The 22,440-nt window shown below is 33.1% G+C and overlaps 1 protein-coding gene and 1 long non-coding RNA gene across 3 annotated transcripts in view; one reads left to right on the top strand and one right to left on the bottom strand.

Annotated features, from left to right (window-relative positions):
- The window catches only part of LOC128175596 (uncharacterized), a 97,419-nt gene that overhangs the window by 63,060 nt on the left and 11,919 nt on the right, over positions 1 to 22,440 (bottom strand). The gene's annotated exons all lie outside the window — the stretch shown is intronic.
- LOC128177850 (uncharacterized) lies at positions 207 to 9,347 on the top strand. 2 transcript variants are annotated; one of them, XR_008242880.1, is made up of 3 exons: positions 207 to 439; positions 4,883 to 5,057; positions 8,472 to 9,347. It is a non-coding gene; the product is annotated as an uncharacterized LOC128177850 (long non-coding RNA). The 2 variants fall into 2 exon arrangements; XR_008242881.1 differs by lacking the exon at positions 207 to 439 and adding an exon at positions 2,440 to 2,471.

The raw sequence follows: 22,440 nt of genomic DNA, 5'->3' as shown, positions 1-22,440 counted from the left end.
GTGTGTGTGTGTGTGTGTGTGTGTGTGTGTGTGTGTGTGTGTGTGTGTGTGTGTGTGTGTGTGTGTGTGTGTGTGTGTGTGTGTGTGTGTGTTTGTAAGCCCTGTGAAGTTGGCCGAATACCAAGTTTACACACCAATCAACTTATCACGGACACCCGAACTCAGGTGTTCAGTTGAAATAACGTCATTTTCGTGTTCCTCTCACTAAATTCCACCAGAAAAAATAAAAAAAGTATGAGTGTTTCTTTGACACCAATTTCCTAATTTTTTTCACACAGTGTGTGTGAAATTTTATGCTCCATTTTCCCCCTTTACACAGAAAAATCTGCGCATGCGCAAATGTCATATCGAAAGTTGTTTATAATGGCGGAAGTGAAATATGTTGTGACCTACAAGTGACATGTTCCTTGGATATTTGATGTCACAGTGATGTTTAAAGGTAAGTTTTTGAATTCTATGATTTAGTTTCGAATGATGGCTTAAAGAAATCAATTAATGATACACGTGTATCGCTTCTAAAACTGTTTTTTAACAACAAATCACGAATGCATTTCCTTTTCTAAACTACGAGCTGGATAGATTCTATCTATTAACAAAATATTTACATTGTAAAACATTTATAATAGATAATTTTTGTACTAAAATCTACATCATTTATTCCCACTTGGTTAAAACAACGACTTATATTCTAATATTGATAATGCGTTTTCATTATATCGTGTTTGTTTACTTAGACGATGTTTAAAATTGTCTACATTTAGATATATAAGCATTGAAAAAAATGTGGATTATATAAGCCCAAGGCAAAAGATAACAAACAATATATAAATATAACACTAGATCTAGCTATAGACTCATTTGTTTATATTCATATGATTAACGTCTTCCGTTTCCAATGGAAACTTTCTACGGTCTGAAAGTAAGGAGAAAAAAGTAAATTAGGAAGATAAATGCTAGGTATGTTTTAACAATGAATTACAGGATTATTCTCGTAAAACTATGCTTCAATACAATATAAAGTGTAAGTGTACGGTGGTTTTGCCTGGTCAGACGATACAACAAAACCATTCTATTGAAGTAATGTAATAATTATTCTATTTTGCATTTGTGTTTTCTTTTATGAAAACCGCTTTACTATATGTCTAGTTCTTGAAGAAAATGAGAAATGTAGCTATTTTTTTAAACAATGGATTAAAATCGACAGAGTACTTTCGATATAGGTAACGGGTGCTTTCGTCCCTTGTGAATTTGCTACTAACTTTTTTTTTACAATGCAATGTGCTTGTTTATTGGTCAAAAGAAGTTTTGGTGAACGTGTTCAAAGATCAGACAGTTATAGAATATGAAAAATAATCAATGATATAAACATGGACAGATACAAACAGGACAAGGTTGTTATTTAATATAATCATTTTGAAGCAATGGATTCACTCACTCTGACTCTAAGTCTCGCTGATTATAAATCATATACATGCTGAGGATACATATAACACCAAATTTGTACATGTATTACCACGTCATACATAACAATTCATCAGATTTATCTTTGAATAATGTAGTTCATATATTAAATGGTATTTGGAGGGGGGGGGGGGGGGGGGTGGGGGGGGGGTTGTTGTTGTTGTTGTTAAAACAGAAATAATGATAAGAATTGAAATTTTAGCATTTCATTAATCATATTTTTGGAGAAGGCAGAAGCTGTATTGGTTAAATATAAAAACAAAATAAATTTAAAGAAGCTTTAGAACAAAGTTATAGTAAACATGGTCAAATTGATCTGTAACCCTTTTAGATGGTGTAGGTTTATTCATAGAGATATATATACTAACACATGTACATACATTGTACATGCCAGATTTACGATGTAATTTACTACATCTGGACATGCCATACTAAGTTTTACTTTCTTGTTGTTTGACTACAAGTTTACTTTGTAAATAAAACAAAATTTAAAACGGAACAAAAAATTAAAATAGATATACACATATACATTGTACATGTATATAAATTATAAACATCAAATGCAATGTTTTGTAACAATATTCAAAGTTTTATCTCAACTTTACTTCTCAACAACACTAAAATTTCAAAATATGAGAACAGAAGCTATTTGTCCTCCTCTAGTGCTTAATTTTATGGAATAAATATCATATTCGCTCTGAACAGAGACATGAATAACATAATAGTATGCCTCTGTGTACATGTACAATTCTTCCATGCACTCTTAGAAAAGATTAAAATGTAAAACAAAATTCTGAGCGTATATGAATAAATCACATCATGAAACTGATACCACCGCGATAATGTACAAGTAAGTATACATCAAAATAGTTAGGATAAAATGACCCGGGGCGAATCAGCCATTGGTCAAAACACCGTAAAACCTATATTTTCGAAGGAAGTCATGTGTTCGGAGATTATATATCAAATTAACAGCTGATTAAGAGTCTGGGACAGTTGTTTTTTTAGTGGTGAGTACATGATTCCTATTATAAGGTGGTCGTTCGTGTTTATAAATGTACAACACGTTGAGAAAATTGCCTACAGCTGTTATTGTTATGTTAATTGTTCGAATTTTCTCTACAAGCTGTCACTTTGTTGTGGAAAGGATTTAATTCTTATGTAATCTTGACCATGGTGACAAGATGCTACTTTTGTATGTTCAATATACATGTAATTCATGCTAGGCCCTATAATTCAATGTGAAGTCTTTAATTTATTCAGTTAATAGTTTGTTTATACATGTACATGCAGGTGTTCTTGAAAATCCAATCTGTGGAAAGATGCATCTTTTTTTATTATTAAAACAAGCACTGTCGCAGATACTGCTCAGTATGTTTCATCCTGATCCTATAAGTTATGATATATTTTACATGTACCTTTTAAGACATTTAGGAAATAATTTCATGCATCTTTACATATAATTGATAAATAAATAATACTTTTCACTACCTTTACAAAAATAACTTGTGAAATGTTTAAAAACTGTACTGACGTGCAACCAATTCTCGCCAGTACATTGTGATGTCATTTTTCGTATATGATTTTATATGTTGATATATGACATCACAATGTACTGGCGAGAAATGGTACTCGATGAGAACTGGTCGCACACCAGTATACATGTATTTGCCGATATCAGAGAAATAAATCTATACATGCAGTGTCACTGACATATACCAGTATGTCGTAGCATAACAATCTCTGCCCTCTTCCAGTTAAATAAAATCAGTCAGTACTAGTAGAATAGCACTCCAAATCAGTTATGTATTGGATTAGATAATTGTATAATCATTTTAGTATTAATGTATTAATCATCAGTATATATATTAATCTCACATCTTCGCAAGTCAAGGATTTATGATAAACCATTGCCTTGTGAAGAGGAGCAGAATGGATCTTAAATCCTCAACTTGCAAAGATGTCATCTCAAGGCGTTTGTTTTTTTAATAATTAATCTTTGATTGGCACGGGACAATGACATAACATGAAACAGGTCACATTTGATTTGTCTAAGATGATATGGACAGACCTCAATTATGTGTAAGCATCAGATTAAGAAAAAGGTATAAAAAGCTATGACATTTGCTAATGAATATTTTCATAACAATAACTTTACAACTTATTTGAAATCATGCATCCGATGCAAATTATCAAAAGTTTTTAAAACTATTAATGCTTTTGAGTTTATGACATGGTGTTACTGTATGTGACATTATTATGCCTTATGTCAGTTTGTCGCTATATATTCAATACTTATTTATTTTCGCATAATATACAAAAGATTTATATAGCGTAAGCATATAGCCGAAATAGAGCACGGTATGGAACGCCATTGCTGCCTTATAGCATAAAACTTTAGGTGCATTCCATAGCACGGCAAATGTTTTCAATGATAAACTTCCAAGCACGACAGCGGGTTTCGAAATCACGACGCTACAATCATTCCAGTATGAAGCCCAATGCGTTACCGCTACGCTATATTAGCTGATAATGAATGGACGGTATCTATATATAAAAAACGTAGATATATACGACTGACATCAAGCAATTAAAATTATTAATCTTTTTAAAACACTTCATTATTGATGGTAATTTTAAAGTTAAAGTTTCTGATAAACTTTTGAACAAATTGATTGAACATATTTGTCAAAGAAATTCTACATGAGGATCACAAAAACATTTTTTTAAATGACACTTGATAATGAATGTACAAGAAAAAAATTCAATGAGATTTCGTCTGCTAAACATTTCGAGTTTTCTCGGTAAGGTCAAACGTCTCTCATTTCTTGAAAAGAACATATAAACCTTTGTTGACTTTTAATTTTACAACAACTTGTTGATTAAATAAACAATCAAATCAATTGATTAATTTGAAGAAAAAAACAACAAACGCTTGCTTTTCCGGTGATTATTTTTAGGGACTAGTCAACACTTAGACGTCACAGCTACTTATAGCAAAGCATGTCAGTATATTTAACAGTCTGCATAATAATAACAATAGTATTATGTTGTGCTTTGTGCATGTATTTGCCTAAATAGTAGTCAGGGTTTGATACATAGTGCAGGAGCTGGAAGCTACTTATTATATAAGTAGCATTATTTGATTTTAAAAGAGCCCACACAGTTTCAAATAAATCAATAAGTACTTAACCATTGCTCGACTTAATGCTCCAATTAATCGACTAAGTCAACCGAGTAAAATGGACATCCCTTATACATATAAATCATCTATTACCTTGAAGTTAATGTTTCAAATGTGTTTGAAATAGGAATTACACAATAAAATCTGTTTTAATTTAATTAATTTTTTAAAAATGTAATGAAATGGTAAGGGAAAAAGTTTCAATGTTGACATGCATCCATTTATTTATTTGAACAGATTTATCAGTATTTGATACTTGCTCAAAGATGGATCTTACCCACATATTTGGACAAAGAATAGAGATTTTCATGGGATTTTTCTCAAGAGGTCTAATGCAGAATAAAAATTAGGAGTCTGGACAGAAGTGAATATGTCACTTTGTGTATCAATGGACTAAACCTATCTTGAGCTGGTAAGTCATTTTCCAGAAATAGATTAAAACAAAGTTTTGATTAGAGTACGGTATTAATATACATATATTATATATAAGTACCGGTAAAGCAATATGTAGTCTTACTCTCTCAGTTTGTATGTCTGTCCAGTGGTTCTTCTCTCTCTCTCTCTCTCTCTTTAGCTTCCAAGCAGAGAGGTTCAAATCATTTCAATTTGTATAGCAGGTTTATGTAAACACTTTGAAAGTAATTTTCAACCCATTACCTAACTTGAATTACTTAGCATGCAACATTTAAATTAGTTTTCATATTTTTTATGCCCCCCCCCCTCCAAAAAAAAAAACCAAACTTTAATAAAGTACTAGTTTATTTTTTATCAGATCAGCTAGCCTTATTTGAGTGCATATTAATTATAGCCCATAACCCAAGTTTTGTTTGCTATGACATGTACTTTTGTAAATTTTGAAAGAACTCTAAAAGTCGAAGATTTGGTATTTATATAAAATTATAAAAAATCAAAACTAATCTTAACTGTAATTTTTTTTCAAATTCATTTAAAATGTGGTTATCTTTTGTACACGACCTGTCCCCAACATTTTTTTTCAAAATAAAACAATTTGAATTGGAAATGAGAGGATAAAAATAGATTGATAATAAAGTAAGATAGGAAATATGCATAAATAGATAAAATAACTTTTCAGAGTAAAATAATAAACATGTCTTTTTGTTAAATTATTCTTAAAATTAATCACATTAATGCATTAAATTTAATTACAGTCAAACTTCCTATCTCAAACTAGATGGGACTGTTTAGATAGATCGAGATATCCGAGTATTTATGATATCGAGGGTGATATACTTCAAAAAGTGGTTGGGACCTAAAAATCACTTCGACACTTACTATTGTATTTGAAATCTCAGTGTTCGACATATCGAAGTATAACTGTATTAGCAAAATATACAAAGCTGGATTTTGATAAACACATGCATCTTTTTTATAATGTGATTAATTTATTGAATGGTTGATGATAAATTGATGATTTTGAGCAATCAAACTAAGCATTGCATGTATAATATAAGTATTTGACAAAAGAAAACAACCTGTTAAAATAAAAAAATTGTTATCAGCTTAAATGCTCAACCAATCACAGAACAGCTCGGCTTAACATCAGTTGTATAATTATCAATGCTATGAAATACACATATTGTCCAAAATTTGAAATGCTGTTTCCTAACATAATTCCCAAGAGAGAGAAAGAGAGAGAGAGAGAGAGAGAGAGAGAGAGAGAGAGTGACTGACATGTACAAAAACAGATAGGGGTATGTAAAGGCTTCCCGATTTAAGGTAGCTCTCGGGTTTGCTGATGTCACAATAGAATTTAACATAAAGTGTTGACCATCAATCGGTCATAGCAAACCCATACTTTTTTTTTTTAAATGACAAATGATCCCTAAAAACATAAAAGGAAATATCTCAAAAAGCTTACATGTAGTTTATATAAACATTTATAATTATCACATGCTAACCATTTAAAATCAGGTGAAATACATTGTTACATTTTGTTTAATAAGGTATGATTGTGCGTTGGAACTCTTCTATTTAAAATCATATTTAGACAAGAAAATAAATTGCCGTAAATCGTATGCATAAGCTTCGCTTCTTTAATTACAATTATAACTTCTGTATTTTCAACCACTGATCTAACTAGAGGTTCTATTAAAATTTATTTGGCTTTAGCTAATAAATGTATGCGATTACAAACTGATTATGACAAGAGTTGTATGGTAATTAATTTTGCATTTATTGACTCAGAGTATTTACATGTTCTAATGATGAGTAAATATGCTAGTCTTGTCAATCAACTCATTTTTATTTTTTGGTTCTCAGACGTAAGAAAATGATGACGTCGGGCTTACGTTATGATGATAATATAGGGTTTTGCAAAATCTTTTCAATATTTGAAGTTGTTTTGCGAAAAATTGGCCGCGAACACATATTGATTATTTTTTATGAATTGATTCAACATTATCTCTTCTGTTGTTGTGTTGAGTACAATTAAGTACGTCTAAATCGTTTAAAAGTTTGAATCGTAGTTCTGAAATGTGTTTTCCGTTTAAGATATGCAATTTACTATGTATATTTCATTGAAATGGCGTTGCCAATGATTTTATCATGGACACTGTGTTTGAAACATTATAACATTATAACCACGCAGACAAACCTTATAAATTTTCAGGGAAGGCTTTCTCACAAGCAGTTCTCAGGGAAGGCTTTCTCACAAGCAGTAAACCTGCGAGCTACTTGTTTGTACCTCATACGATATGATGTCATAGTTAACTTTTAAACGTCACGATCTGCATTCCTTTCGATAGTTCTCATGGATTTAATGTATTAATAGTAATCAACTTAAAATAGAATCATACATTATTAAGTGAAATATATTGTGACAAAAATAAAACCACTGGTTTCCTTTACACAGACGCTGTTGTTAATACTGGTGATATTATCAATATTTATTATGCATGATTTCATACAATTCACAGCAGTCTATTATAGCCTCTGCATTTTTATTCATTCACAACAAAATTTATGACAACCTTATGATAAATAATATTTCACAATATTTAACCAGAAAACAATTTTTTTAAATTTTGGAAATGTTTAAAGTTTCAAAGCCCCAGCGGGTTTGAACTCATGACTTATCGACAGGTTCGTAGTTAATGCTCTAACTAATTGCGCTATAATGCTGTTAGGTTACAATTTCGGGGGGGGGGGGGGGGGGGGGGGGGGGGGGAATCTTACTTAATTTATTGTTCATTTTGATCAGAAATATGCCAGATTAATGGAGGTGTGCCATACCACCATAAGGTGTTATTGGACATCTGTCAGTATTAAAAGCATGTAATTATAATACTTTAACCGGTTTAGAATTTTCAAATTTTACCATATATTTAACCAAAATATACTTGTATGTTTTAAAAAAGTTAACCATCTAACCGCCCACTACGCTACGCTGTTTGGTGGCAGTTTGGGAAAAAACTATATAAATAGTACATCACAACATGAAAGTGTCCCATACCACCTTAAGTCTTGATTTACATCGAGTGTAGAGTAAATACTACATGTACAAGTGTACAGCTTTTTTATGAAAGAGGCTGCTATACCTCTAGCTATTCTAAAACTTGGCAGTTCTGTACTGATTTGTATGCAGCTTGGTATACACATAGTCTTATATTTACTTGTATATATATTACATGTAATAAAGCAAATATAAGTGTACTGTCTTTCATGTACATGTACCACTATAAGTACATAAAAATAACATTTTAAGAAAACTATTATATGCATGTAAATTAATGCTATGTTTGTGAAATACTGATTGTCAGTATTTATAATTATAATATTGATTTTTTGTAATTTTTTTATGTTCTAGGTACCGGTTTTCTGAGCAACAATGTGGGAAGGCAGCAGTGGTCCACCGTCTCAGTTTTGCCACAGTCCAGGGTCAGCACCAAGCTACATGTATAGGACTCCTACCTAATTACTAAAAGTATCATTATGAAGAATTTTACAAGACTTCTTGATGACTGGAAAGACATATTAATTCTGATTGAATTTACACGTGGTTGATAATAGCTTTGTCAACACAATAGCCAAATATGAACCTAGTATACCATTTAAGCATTATTTAACAAATATAAGTCAGACAGTTTAAAATTTGATGATCCTATAAGTAAAGGAAAAATTACAGTCTTTAGATATATTCAATTCATCTCAGTTGTTTTTTATGCATATGCATGATTGTACATGTATAAATACATGTATATGACTTTTTTAATCAAGTATACATATATAGCTGATGTAGTGACATGGATATAATCAGAATTGATAATATGTGTATAGGTATTCTGTATTACTTTATCTAGGTTGGATCTTGAAAGCAGGTGTATGGTACACTGTATCATAAAGATGATTTTTTTCACTCTTTGTTTACAGTTACTGTCATGAAGGACATACGAAGAGATTTTTTTCTTTGATTCCTTTTACTTATATATATAGTAGTCTCCTGGGGCCATAATACAATCACCTAGTAACAATATTGTTTGAATTATATACCATAGATGGGTTTCTGTGTGCACTGATTTACTTGTACTCATCCATGTTCATGTACAAATACAATTGCATTTTGTATATGTTTGTGCATTTGCTGATAATTTCAAGCACCATAAAATCTGTTGTATTAATTCATTTTGTAAACTGCAGCATATTTTGACAGATGGGGTATGGTTATATAATTATATACTAGAAAAATGTATACGGTATATCCCATTTCATTTTCTTGAGCGGAAGGGGGGGGGGGGGGTCAGTGCCTATGCACATGAGTATTCTACGTTAATAAGTTTGCATTTTACACTTACCCTACAGACTACCACCCCTCTGTAATTGTTTTTGTTCATGATCGAATATTAATTCATATACATGTACCAATTGATCCAATAAATGTAAATGATACTTGTTATCTTTGTTATTGCTATACATGTGTATATAGGAGGTAGTTTGCTCTGTGGTCCTAGATACAGAGCAAAGGTTGAGAGGTGTACATGGAAGCATTTAAAAAAAAGAAGGAGGCACTAATCAAATAATTTACTAATGTTTTGCAAAAAGATACTAGTGGATTAGCGATAAACTCTCTGAGTTTACATGGACTATAGTATAGGACAGATTTGATGTGAGAGATGACACGAAGCAAATTTATCTAAAATTCAAGCTTCCTTTTATCCCAACTAAAATATTTTGAAACCCTTCTCCCATAAGATTAAAAAACCAGAACGGAATAGAGGGGGGTGAAAATATTTAATATCGAAGCCTCTTTTCGTTAAGAATTAAAAATCAAAGGGGATTCAACATTTTGCATTGAAAAATAGTTTGTATCTCCTCTCTTATAGGATATAAAAATCAGAAGGTTCACGATATATCGCAAACATAATTTGTTCAAAAGACATTCTACAGCAGGAATTGATCCTACATGTAAAAGGGACAATTTTTTTAAATCTCAAAATTCAATATTTGATTTGATGGTTCAATATTTCAAGCGATATTACTGTTGGATTCAAAATGATACACATATATGCAATATATATGCCACTAGCATTGCGTTCCTTGTGTGTGGGTTTCAAACGTACATGTACATATCCAGTGAAGGGGGCACATGTACTCTCTTACATATAGCGGTAAATATCACAACCTCTGAAACAAATCGGTATTACATGTATCAAGGTTGCATATTGTTTGGAGCATTATCCTGTCTGAATATGTCCTGTTAAATATTAAGTAGGTGTATTATATGTTTCAGCTCTTGTATTTTGATGGAATTTCATAATGAGGACGGACTACTTTTAAAATTGAATTGAACTAGGAATTTTAATTAGCAATGGGCCCTTACATGTTTATCGGCTCCAAGAGGTATTAATGATCTTCCACATGATCTTTTTATAAAAGTTAAGATTAAATGCAATTTTTTTTTAGTTTTCTAGGTTTTCAAGGTATAGCATACATACATGACATGTATATACACTGTATACCTGGTGGTGTATTCTGTCAAATGACCAGACAGGACATCAAACACAACCGCATTAACACTGGTATGATTTCATCAAAAGACGGATTTAATTCCTCTGTATAACTTATCTGACCAAATTTGGAATGCGTATGCATCTTTGCGATTTTCTTTCGACGTGTTAATCTAGCCGTCAATAGTTATTTTACGAGTGGGGATCGCATCAGCTTTTTATTTTGCTTATGCAAATTAAAGTGTGTGGTTGAGAGAATGTATAGATGTTCAGTTGAACGTGTGTAAAAGACTAGCATATGTTGAGTGTTTATGTAGCCGTTGAAGTCAAATTGAAAACAACAACAACAGGATTTAACGGGTTTTACTCTAACGATGTTTTTTAAAGGCTGAGTATCACATTTAATTGGAAAAAAAATAACGATGCTTCATGATATTTCATTAGAACAAGATATCGATGATCATGATATACATGATATACATGTATCAAGTTCTTATTACACTGTGTGTTAAGTTTCCCATAACTTTCTTTTCATTTAAAAGGAGAAAATGTTTACTATAACAATAACATTTCCTTTGTAACATATCTAACTGTCTAGCTCATAGGAAGGCATAAGCGTCGGAACCGAGGGGAGCCCACCTCCACTTTTTTTGCCAAGTTTGACATAACTATCAGGCACGTAGCATCAGAGATGGGCTAAAGTATCACAAATCTGCTCGCCTCCTCCACAGTTTTGGTAGCATGTAAGGAATAGAGGTAAAAATAAGGAAATTAAGAGTGATATTGAAAATGGCTGTTATTGTTGTACAACACCCCACCCCCCACCCCCACACACGGATTAAAAATGTAATGATTTGGGGACACTTTTAAATTTAACTTTAACGTGTTAAAATATTTTTGCTTCTGATGAAAAGTCTAGCCCCCCCTTTCAATTTGTTTCCGACGCCACTGGAAAATTGAAGCAAATCTAATTTATTTTGTGTTATTTCTTATAAACTTTGTTGTTCAATGCTTTACAAATTCTGCTTAATCCTTATAACACTTGTGCTAAATACATACGGAAAATATCGAAGAAATCAATTAATAAATGTATCAATGTAATTAATCAACTCCGTTTGAATTACAATCCGTAAAACGCAATTATTCTCATATGTTTGATTTAGCTCACAATTCGTTCATCGTGCGAATTATTTGCCATGCGCTCAAGCGCGTTCAACTTCCGCATTTTGTGCTGTTTGCTTTAATCGCGCTCACATACACCTGGTGTTAAAATACATGTATATTCTAATAAGTAAAATGTCGTCAATGTACTACAAAAATAACATCGTCGTGGATTGAATACAAAAGCTGGTAGCCCGTACAAGTCATTCCCCCATGCTTTTGTAAAGGTACCGACTGTCAACCACGCCTGTGAACACAGGTACACAGAACTAGACTATCAAAAATTGGGAATTTTCTTCGTTATTACATGTTACATTAAATTGTTTCTAATATATTTACATATACTTCATTGTTTATTCTAACCTATGAAACTTGCATTGGACATAAAAAGCGATAATTGCACTGGCGGAAATTGACCCTGACCAATACATGTATTACATCTGCGGCCCTATGCTCCCCAAGGAGCGAACAGGAATAAGTCAGTAAGTCAAGTCAGTCAATACATGTATTTTGCATAATTAAGAATTACAATAAGGAAAATTATTAAGACCAGGAAAGCGTGTAATTTTATTAACTCTGTTTTAATTTTTATGCCTATAATTGCGGCTAATTTTCCCGATGCTATGGTATTTATTCTAATAATGATAGCACGTTTCTTAATCAATATAAAAAGGTTTGATATCTTAAGAAGGTATGGAAATAAGGCGAACACATTACCTACAGTGAATAAGATACTGTAAAACAAGAATATCAACGAACTGATAATTCTTTCAAAAATTCGCATTTAAGTTTGCGCTCAGTTCGCCCTTCACCGTATTCCAACAATGTTTCAAGAAGTCTTTAACGATATGGAAAATTATCAAATCTTTGAGTTGTTCATAAATTTCAGAGATCGTTAAAATATTTGTTATTGAAGTTTTAAGTTGTGTGTGGGTTTGAGGAATTGAATTGATGATTGTGTTAATGGTGTTTAATTGAACGTGTGTAAAAGAAGGCTCATTTGAAAGTGTAACTTTATTTTCGAAATTTGCGCAGTCAGATGGATGTTCATGTACCTGGCAATAGTATGACCGAAATTTTATTCATTAAATCTAAAGCCCATATTTTTGCTAAAATCTGTAAATGAATGAAGACGATTGCGCTCCATGCACGGATCTAGAGGGGGGCCGGGGGAGGGGTCCGGACCCCCCCCCCCCCCCACCCGGGAAAAAGAAAAGTTATTAAATTTAGAATTATCGCAAATATGCCAAGGAACCCCCCCCCCCCCCCCCCGGAAAACACATATATGTTTTGGAAAGGCATCGGAAGCGAAAATATTAAGAGATATATTGAGAATTGCAGTTAAAGGTGTAGTCGGCACCCCCCCCCCCCCTCTCCCCCCACGGATTAGGAATTTCATGGTTATGGGAATTTTTTTTTGGGGGGGGTATGAAATTTTATAGGTATACTACGTCCCCACCCCCTCCCACGGATTAGGAGATTCATGATTTTGGGATTTAGTTGTTTTTTTTTTTGGCTTGATGAGTAGTGTAGCTCCCAACTTTCAATTCGGACCCCCCCCCCCCCCTTGAAAAATGTTCTTGATCCGCGCATGCGCTCAGTTCAGAGTCTGCATTCAATCGCCATTCATTATCACCGCTTTTCATATTCTGTTCAGTAATCGGTCACCGTTCGCTCTGCATTCGCTCATCGATACTCACCGTTCGCTCACAGCGCAAGTTGGAACGTGGAACATTTCACGGGATGTATACAGTACATAGGCGTCAGTACACCGAGGGAGGGGCTGGGGAGAGGGCTTACCCCCCCCTCCCCCCCCCCCCCAATCATTTTTTTGCAAAGTTATACCTAACCAGAACCAAAGACCATTTGTTTTGTTTGTCAAGATTTTTTTTATAGGTCTATCCTCCTTTCAATTTGCTTACGACGCCACTGTGGTAGATGCATTGCTCTTTGGTTCTTAACACAAAGTGGATTCAAACAATTGTTTAATCGATATTTAGCCTGAGATATTTCAAAATATGTCTTTTACTGGAATTGTGGGTTATTAGTGTTCAGTTGAACGTGTGTAAAAGAGGTGCTCATTTGGAAGTGGTAATTTGTCTCATAATTTACCCAAATCAACTTGGAATATTTAGATTTTGCATGTACCGGTAAACAATTCACAGTCTGGTATAGACAATGAAATAGATAATCCAGATTATAACTTAAATCAAAGGCTTTTTAATTAGATTGCATGCATTTAAACGATGTTTGGTTGAATGTGTGTAAACGTGGTGCTTTTTTGATAATTTACCCAAGTCAAAGTCAAAATAGAAACATTTTGTATTTGCATTATATTCATATGCCTTAGATATGCTTTTTATAACGTGAGAAAATCTGAAAACGACTCACAGTCTAAAATGAGCAATCGATTGGATAAACCTGGATATGGCCGATTTTTTTTCATTAAAATCCAAAACCCATATTCTTGTTTAATTCCGTAAATAAAACAAAACAAAAAACAACTCAATGTTTTATCTCTTTTCTTGTTTTATTGCAGTCTTAGAATAATTCCCGAATTATTTTGAACAATTCGCTTATCTTGCATTCTGTGTGAAATAAAGGATTACTTTGCCGTGCGTTTGCGCTTAGTTCACGGTCTGCCTTCGTTACCGTTTACCAACCGCTCATTAAATTCAGTTAAGCGTTTAAACATAGTGCTCACTGTAAGTTTAAAGTTTGTTCACTACTGCTTACAGCTCAAATGGGCAATTACAAGCTCATTAAATGTTTATTTACGGAACGGCCTTCGATATTTCGATATTTGGTTCAAAACTGAGCATCTATCGTTTCATATTTGATTGATACATTTATTAAATAAAATATCATCGATATTTAAAATGAAATATTATAATGGTAGGGAAAAATTTTGGAACGCTAATTCGTTCAATGAAAGTAGCGAGCTTAGTTTTGCTCCCCAATATCTTCAAACTCCATGTAAATCATCTAATCAATAATTACTTCAAATTTTTTAAGGCAACAAACATCATTTGATAAAAGTAGCAAGTAGCGAAATGTTCTTATTATTTTGTTTTAAAGATATTCAATATTGGATGATACATCTATCAAATGAAAAGCAAGTATGGCAAAAAACAAAATTGTCAATGATTTATTGGAGAGAATATTGACGCATTCTCATATGTAATATATGTAATGAGGCAGCGATTATTATCTGTTAACATGGTTACATTTGTTTGCATATATATAAAACGAATATTATCGGGCATCTTATGAGTTTGTGTGGAGCTTAAAGCAGTGGATTATATAGCTATCTAATTTGTGTCATGCAATTTCAATGATTTCATTGATGATGTTGAGGTGTTCAGTTGTGAGCGTGTACCTGAGGACTGTGTGTGAAGTGATCAGTTGATCGTGTGTAAAAGAGGTGCTCATTTGGAAGTGTAAATTTATTTTGTCATTTTTCCAAAGTTAATTGGGAATTTTGCATTATATTCACATGCATTGAGTATGCTAAGTCGACACACGATACCCAGTCTAATTTGAACAATTAAATAGATAATCCTGATTATTATTAAAGTCAGAAGTATTTTTATTACACTGCAAATGAATGGTGTTCAGTTGAACGTGCGTAAAAGTGATGCCCATTTGAAAGTGTAACTTTGTTCACAATTCACTCAAGTCTGAGTCAAAATATACACAGTTTGTATTAAATTTTGCAATTAAAGTAGCGAGTTTAGTATTTCTCCCCAATATCTTCAAATTCCATCTGAATCAACTAATCAAGAATTGCTTCATCTTTTTTTTAAGGCAACAAACATCATTTGATAAAAGTAGCGAAATGTTCTTAATATTTTGTTTTAAAGATATTCAATATTGGATGATACAGCTATCAAATGAAAAAAAAAAAACCATACATGACAAAAACAAACATATGTCAATAATCTTTTGGAGAGGATAACTCATTCCCACATGTAATATATGTAATGATGCAGCGATATTTATCTGTTAACATGGTTACATGTGTTTGCATATAAAACGAATATTTTCGGGCATCTTATGAGTTTGTGTGGAGCTTAAAGCAGTAGATTATTTAGCTATATAATTTGTGTCAATGATTTCATTGATGATGAATAGATTTGATGTTGAGGTGTTCAGTTGTGAACGTGTACCTGAGGACTGTGTGTGAAGTGATCAGTTGATCGTGTGTAAAAGAGGTGCTTATTTGGAAGTGTAAATTTATTTTGTCATTTTCCCAAAGTTAATTGGGAACTTTGCATTATATTCACATGCATTGAGCATGGTTAAGTGGACACACGATACCCAGTCTAATTTGAAAATCTGAATGGATAATCCTTATTATTATAATGGTCAGAAGCATTTTAATTACACTGCAAATGAATGGTGTTCAGTTGAACGTGTGTAAAAGTGATGCCCATTTGAAAGTGTTACTTTTTTTACAATTCACTAAAGTCAAAGTCAACATAGGAATATTTTGTATTTGCATTACATCAATATATCACTTACTGTAATAAAAAAACCCTGAAACTAAAAAAAACCATGAGAAAACCCCGAGTGACACTGAGAAAACCCTGAGAGACCCTGAGGTCGGCACTGAAAATACTGATGTAACCCTGAGAGACCCTGAGGTTTGCACTGAGGGTACTGAGAAAACCCTGAGAGACCCTGAGGTCGGCACTTAATACGAAAATTAAAAAAAAACCTTCATTATTCAACAATTGGCGTAATCATATTTAAAAATAAATATAAACATAAGTGACATTGCATTCATTTGGTATAAAAAAATTTTAATGATGCAATTGTATATGATCAGACTTTCTCATTTAAAAAGCATCCTTAATTAATTGTAAAGGGAAAATACAGAAACACAAAGGATGAGTATGTATTCTGTACTTATTGTATGTACATTGTATACTGGTTTAACATGCCAAAAGCAAGGGACCTCATATGTTTTAATTAAATAAATTTATCATTCAAAAATTTAAAAAAGTCGCTTACATTTAAAGTATTCTTCCGAAATGAAATAGTAGTCGGCCGTAAAATGTAATGTTTTTAAAATAAAAAAACATGTTCATTTTTATTCATTTAATTAATCATTTTAGTCGCCCTATCAGAACATAATTGACTAAAGAGCATTCATAGGTTCAATTACCGGTATTTCTAATTTGAAACAAGACAGTGTATATATCATATCGCATATTCTTGTACAGTATGGGAAAAAAATAGATCGGTAAACTATTCTAATGCTTACACAGTAAAATGCTGTGAGGTTTTAAAAATAACTCCATGTATTAGTACTCTCTCTCTCTCTCTCTCTCTCTCTCTCTCTCTCTCTCTCTCTCTCTCGTAGGTAGAGAAAACGAAATAGAACTTCATTTACAAACCCGAATAAAATATGGAATAAACTGATCATGCTGATTTTGATCGCTATTACAATACATATTTCTAATTCCCGATTTTGAGCGATCACTTTATAAATGTAGTCCTTGTTCAAAATTCATATCCTTTACTATGATTTGATTTCAATGTAGACCCGGGCGAAATCACTTTTTATAGTAACATAAAATCTCAAACACCTTTATTTTACGGTGTAATTCCGGTGAACCGTAATTCCCCGTCGTTTGCAGCTGTTTATTTTGATACTTCAAGACATATACATAGGTGGCCAATATTCAATCCTCGCCGCGGTCACTCTGTCGCGTGTATAGTCTGAGCCTTGTCTGTTATTTCCGAGGTTTTTCTTGATCCCAGACAAACAAAAGAATGTGTTCTGTACTGATACACAAAGGAGACAATACAAGGTATATCACACACAGTACTTTTTATCATGGACTTCGAATCAGAGACAAGACAATCAATGATCAGTAAAAATTGAAATACACGATTTTAAACACTGGAAATATTACCGCATGCTACATTTAGAAGTACTAAACATATATAAAGTATTTGTACATGAGAGAGAGAGAGAGAGAGAGAGAGAGAGAGAGAGAGAGAGAGAGAGAGCTTTGGAAGGTACTTCGTATTGGGGCGGCGAATTATTTAGTCGAAAACCGGGGGGGGGGGGGGGGGTGAACCGGATTTGACTTGAAATGAAGAATTTTTTCGATGTGTCTAATTTTTTAATTTAATGTTTCATTGTATTATTGACACTTATTTGTATTGATGGTACTATAAGAAACAAAAGCAAAATCATTGCACTTCAGGTTTGTTTTAATGACACACACATTTCATTAGAGGATTTTTTAAAATATATATAGACATCAATTTTGATTCAACTTATCAATCTCTTTTGTGCATCGTAAACATTCAAAATTGGATATCTGTGATTCCCGTGCTATGTTAAGATTGAATTATTTAACTGGTCCCTTACTTAAAATTATTAATACAAGACAGACAGACCTCGGAATTTCCTTTCCCTGCCTCGGCATTTCCGGTAACAAGAAATATCAAAATTCAATCGGCTGGAAAATATTTCTAAATTCGGAAAGTTCAACAATTTGAAATTGAATTTTTGCTTGCATAATGTTTGAAGGGGGGGGGGACCTTATATAAAAAATCTTGACAATATGGAGAATAATGCAAATTTTCAAAATCGTGAAAATTATATGTATTGCTATATATGGGAGGGGGCGTATTTATCAATTTATAGCACATTTTCATTGTTAATTTCTTTCAATTTACTTTAATTTCTTACGTGCTCCCAAAAAGAGGAGGGGACTCCATGTGCATGTTGATTCATATGTAATCCAAATTATTTTTGAGAGAAAATCGATGCTACGTGCCTGGGATGTACGTGTTTAAGTCTGTATATGTATGAGTAATAGAAAAAATTATACTCAAATTTGTAAACTAAGTGGGTAGAATGAAGCAATGTTTAAAACTTACTACAATAGAGATTTTCTTTGACATTACACTTCATTAACATCTTTCTTAGACTGAAATTGACACATATACAATCCTGCAGTAGGTAGTTCACACCATCTATAAAATTCAGTTTGTTTTATCTGCTGTGATATAGACGAGTCAGACAGTTCTTGACTTTGACTACGTGTCAAACCAACGAACGGTTATCTTTACAATCATTGAAATACCGGACACGGGTATAAGTGTGTTTTTTTTTATAATTAAAAGTTGGTTTAACTTTGTCAATTAAAAGAACTCTCATAAGAACGATCATGAGACTGTTGCTCAACGTGAATATGTAATCTCGCAACATTTTACTATCAATGCAAGATTTTTGGTTTTAGTTTACATGCTTTGCCACTAGTACGTACAAGATACAGTGTTATTTTCGCACCGGGATATTTTCGCTTCTACTTACGGGTTTGCCTTGCCTTGCATTCGCCCCAACAATGTTGTTGTAAAATAGAGATGATATGAGACATTAGAATTTGCCAAGTTTTAATCCGCTTACTGACAAAAAGAGCAAAATGAGCGAAAATAAAACTGAGGCGAATAGTTCCCCTTATATAGTTTTAGGACACAATTAACCTTGGTTTTGGCTGTTGCTTTTCTAATCTTATCGGGCGGTATCTTGTCTTGCATTCAACTATCCCTACTGACGGGTATCGGAAATTGGCGGTATACAGTATATATCCCCTCTGACTCGTACGAGAATTCGTATGATGATACGCATGATCGTTCGCCCTATGGCATTGCTGCACGTTCAATCGTCTGATCATTTGGTCTTTCATGCGATCCTTTCACATTATCTTAAATACTCGCTTTCATTGTACAACACTTGCATATAGACGCAATATATATCGCAAGATTCAATGCATTTATGTCGCACAACGGTCGCTCCGAATCGTTCGAATTTCATAGAGTACTTTTTCATATGCGATTAGTTTGGCAACAGTTTGCTAACTATATCTATTTTTTCGGTCGCTTGAATATTTTGTCGCTTCAGCTCGTGCGCCAACTGTGAAAAGGGCTTTAATTAATTTTGAAGGTTTAATTTTTAGGGGCTTTACAGGTATACGGAATGGCCATCAATGTTCTATTCATTTTCTTTATTTTTCCATATTAGATTGATACATTTGTTTAATTTTTTTATTGATATTTAAATTGAGATATTGATATGCAAATGTTTTTAAAAAGTTACATAATATGGTAAATGAAAGTGAATTCTATCATGTATCAAATTCTTTGTGAAAAGAGACAAATGTTTATATACAGATGTTGCTAATGAAAAAGAAATACATTTTCTAAGACTACATGTAATTAGGGAGCATGAACGAGTACACATACATATCGTCAGCTCTTAATGTTGTTAATGCAATATTTGACTTTCAAAGAAGCGCAGTTGACAATGCACTTGCTAATCACTGCTGCGACCTGAGTTCGATCCCCATGATCGACAGTGTTTGGATGTGAAAGGGTATGGCGGTCGCCCGCTTGGACACGTGGGTTTTCTCTGGGCACTCCGGCTTCCTCCCACGTCAATTACCCGCTCGCGCTTACATCCGTGCCAACAAATAATAATATAAGTTGTAAATCAATTGTTGTAAAATAAATAAAGTTCATTTTAATGCAATACTCTGGAATATATGTGATATAGAGATTTTGGACGCGTTTTAATGGGGTGTTCAATTGATTGGGTGTATATGGATTTGTGGAGTTGTATTGAAAGTGTGTATAAAGATGTTCACTTGAACGTGTGTTTAAGAGGTGTTCAATTGGATGTGTAAATCGAGTGTTTATTTAGCTAGCGCCAAGTCAAGGTAAAGAAAAGTAAAAATAGAAGAAATTGCAACCGATCATGACAATCCTGAAACAAAAATGAGTTCAATGGTGTTTTTCGTTTTTAATTTGAGTGAGTACAAATGATAGTGTCAATTTGGAGGGTGGGGAATGCAGGTGTTGGATTGGCACCGCTTACACGTGTGTGTGTGTGTGTGTGTGTGTGTGTGTGTGTGTGTGTGTGTGTGTGTGTGTGTGTGTGTGTGTGTGTGTTAGTTGTCTAGCCAAACTATCGTGTAGAAGTTATTATCTTTGTGATGCCATCAGCTTCTGGCTTGCTTTGTACGATTTCATGGTGGATACACCTGTCATAAGGGTCTTCCACTGGATTTTATCAATAAAACATATTTTGTAGTACGTTGTTGAAAGGTGTGTTTTGTACCAGTTAGCAAGGTTTCTTATAGACAACTTCTTTAACACCATCTAATCCATCTACTATAGACATACAAGGGTGAATTCTTTCCCTTGGCAACTGTGAATGATATTTCAAATCGTATACATTGAATAGATGGATCATTTGAAAGAGTCAAAACTTATTCGTTTAGTGCCATTTACACTTTCATAAAAAATGGAAGACGGCTTCAAAGTTTATTGCCCTGACCTCTTCTGCAAAGCAGCAAAGGCTTTGCTGTTCTTGTTATCACAGTAGACTTAGAGATACTCCTTTCTCCGTCTAAAAAACGACCACAACAAAATCTCAGAAATTTTGGCTAATTTTCTATGGTTAAATTATGTCACACAATGCATGTTAGACAATTTTAAAAAGGCAGCACTAAGGAGTATGAAATCATTTCTTTAAAAAAATCAGATCTGTATAAGATACGTATTGATGGTTCTTTTTGTCAAACTGCTAGTACGTACAATGTATCTGTAATTTTGAAATTTCACATTACAGTAATTCATAACCTATGTGGTTTTAACATTTGTTCAGGAAATTGTATTCATTGTATGGCCTGCCAAACCTATTGAGAGAGTAACAGGTGGTAGCCACCGAAAAGACAAGATGACAATGCTACCACACATGTACCCGCACAAAAAGGTAATGAAAATATACACTATTTAATGTTTAATATTTCAAAGGAATACATTTTGATTTATTAAAACATTGAAAGCACATCACAGTCATTATAAATTCAAAGTGCTGTGCATCAGAATTAGGTTTGGAATAATCAGTTTTCCAATAGCCGTTGGTCTAATTTGCAAAGAAGAATTTAAAAAATAAAAGGCAATAGTTTTTCTATAAATTAATGTGCATTTGGATTTTTTTAAAGTATTTCAATTTTAGGCCCACCTTCCAAACTGCACTCTTGCCCCAAAAGGTTTCTTAATTCTCTCCTTTTAATGTGCAGTCATCTTTCATTCAAGTTGAACAGCAGAACAAAAGAATAAGTTTTAAACATTATATGGGTATACTCTATCAGACCGTGCATCCCACCCCCATAACTAGAACCCCTGCAAAGGTGTCATGAAACTTCCAGTTTTAATAGACAGCTTATGGTCTTTCTTAACTAATATACAGTCACTTTATCATCAGAAAATTCAGTTGAAGTAAAGATTATTTTTACTCATTATGTACAGGAACTCTAATAGGCGAGTTTGTCCCCATTCTGTGCCAGAAACTCTATCTAGAGGGACATAAGATTTACAATTTTGGTAGAGGGGTTTATTTCTCTCACAATGAGCAATCAGTTTCTATTCTGTGTCAGCAGAAGTAAAGAAGATTTTAAAAACACTTTATACCGTAATTTTGTAAATCATTTACATGTATATGGCCCCACTCTGAAGTCAAAGACCCATTGAAAGGGGACATGAAATTTCCGGTTTGGTAGAGGGCTTTCTGTTCAACATCATTCAGTTTTTTCAGTCAGATGTGCAGAAGTAGAGATTCTTTGAAGATTTTTGAAAAAGGTC

The sequence above is a fragment of the Crassostrea angulata genome, chromosome 3 (genome assembly GCF_025612915.1).
Source record: "Crassostrea angulata isolate pt1a10 chromosome 3, ASM2561291v2, whole genome shotgun sequence".
Lineage (NCBI taxonomy): Eukaryota > Metazoa > Mollusca > Bivalvia > Ostreida > Ostreidae > Magallana > Magallana angulata.
The sequence above is the reverse complement of the archived record's forward strand: the minus strand, read 5'-3'. Positions and strand labels throughout refer to the sequence as shown.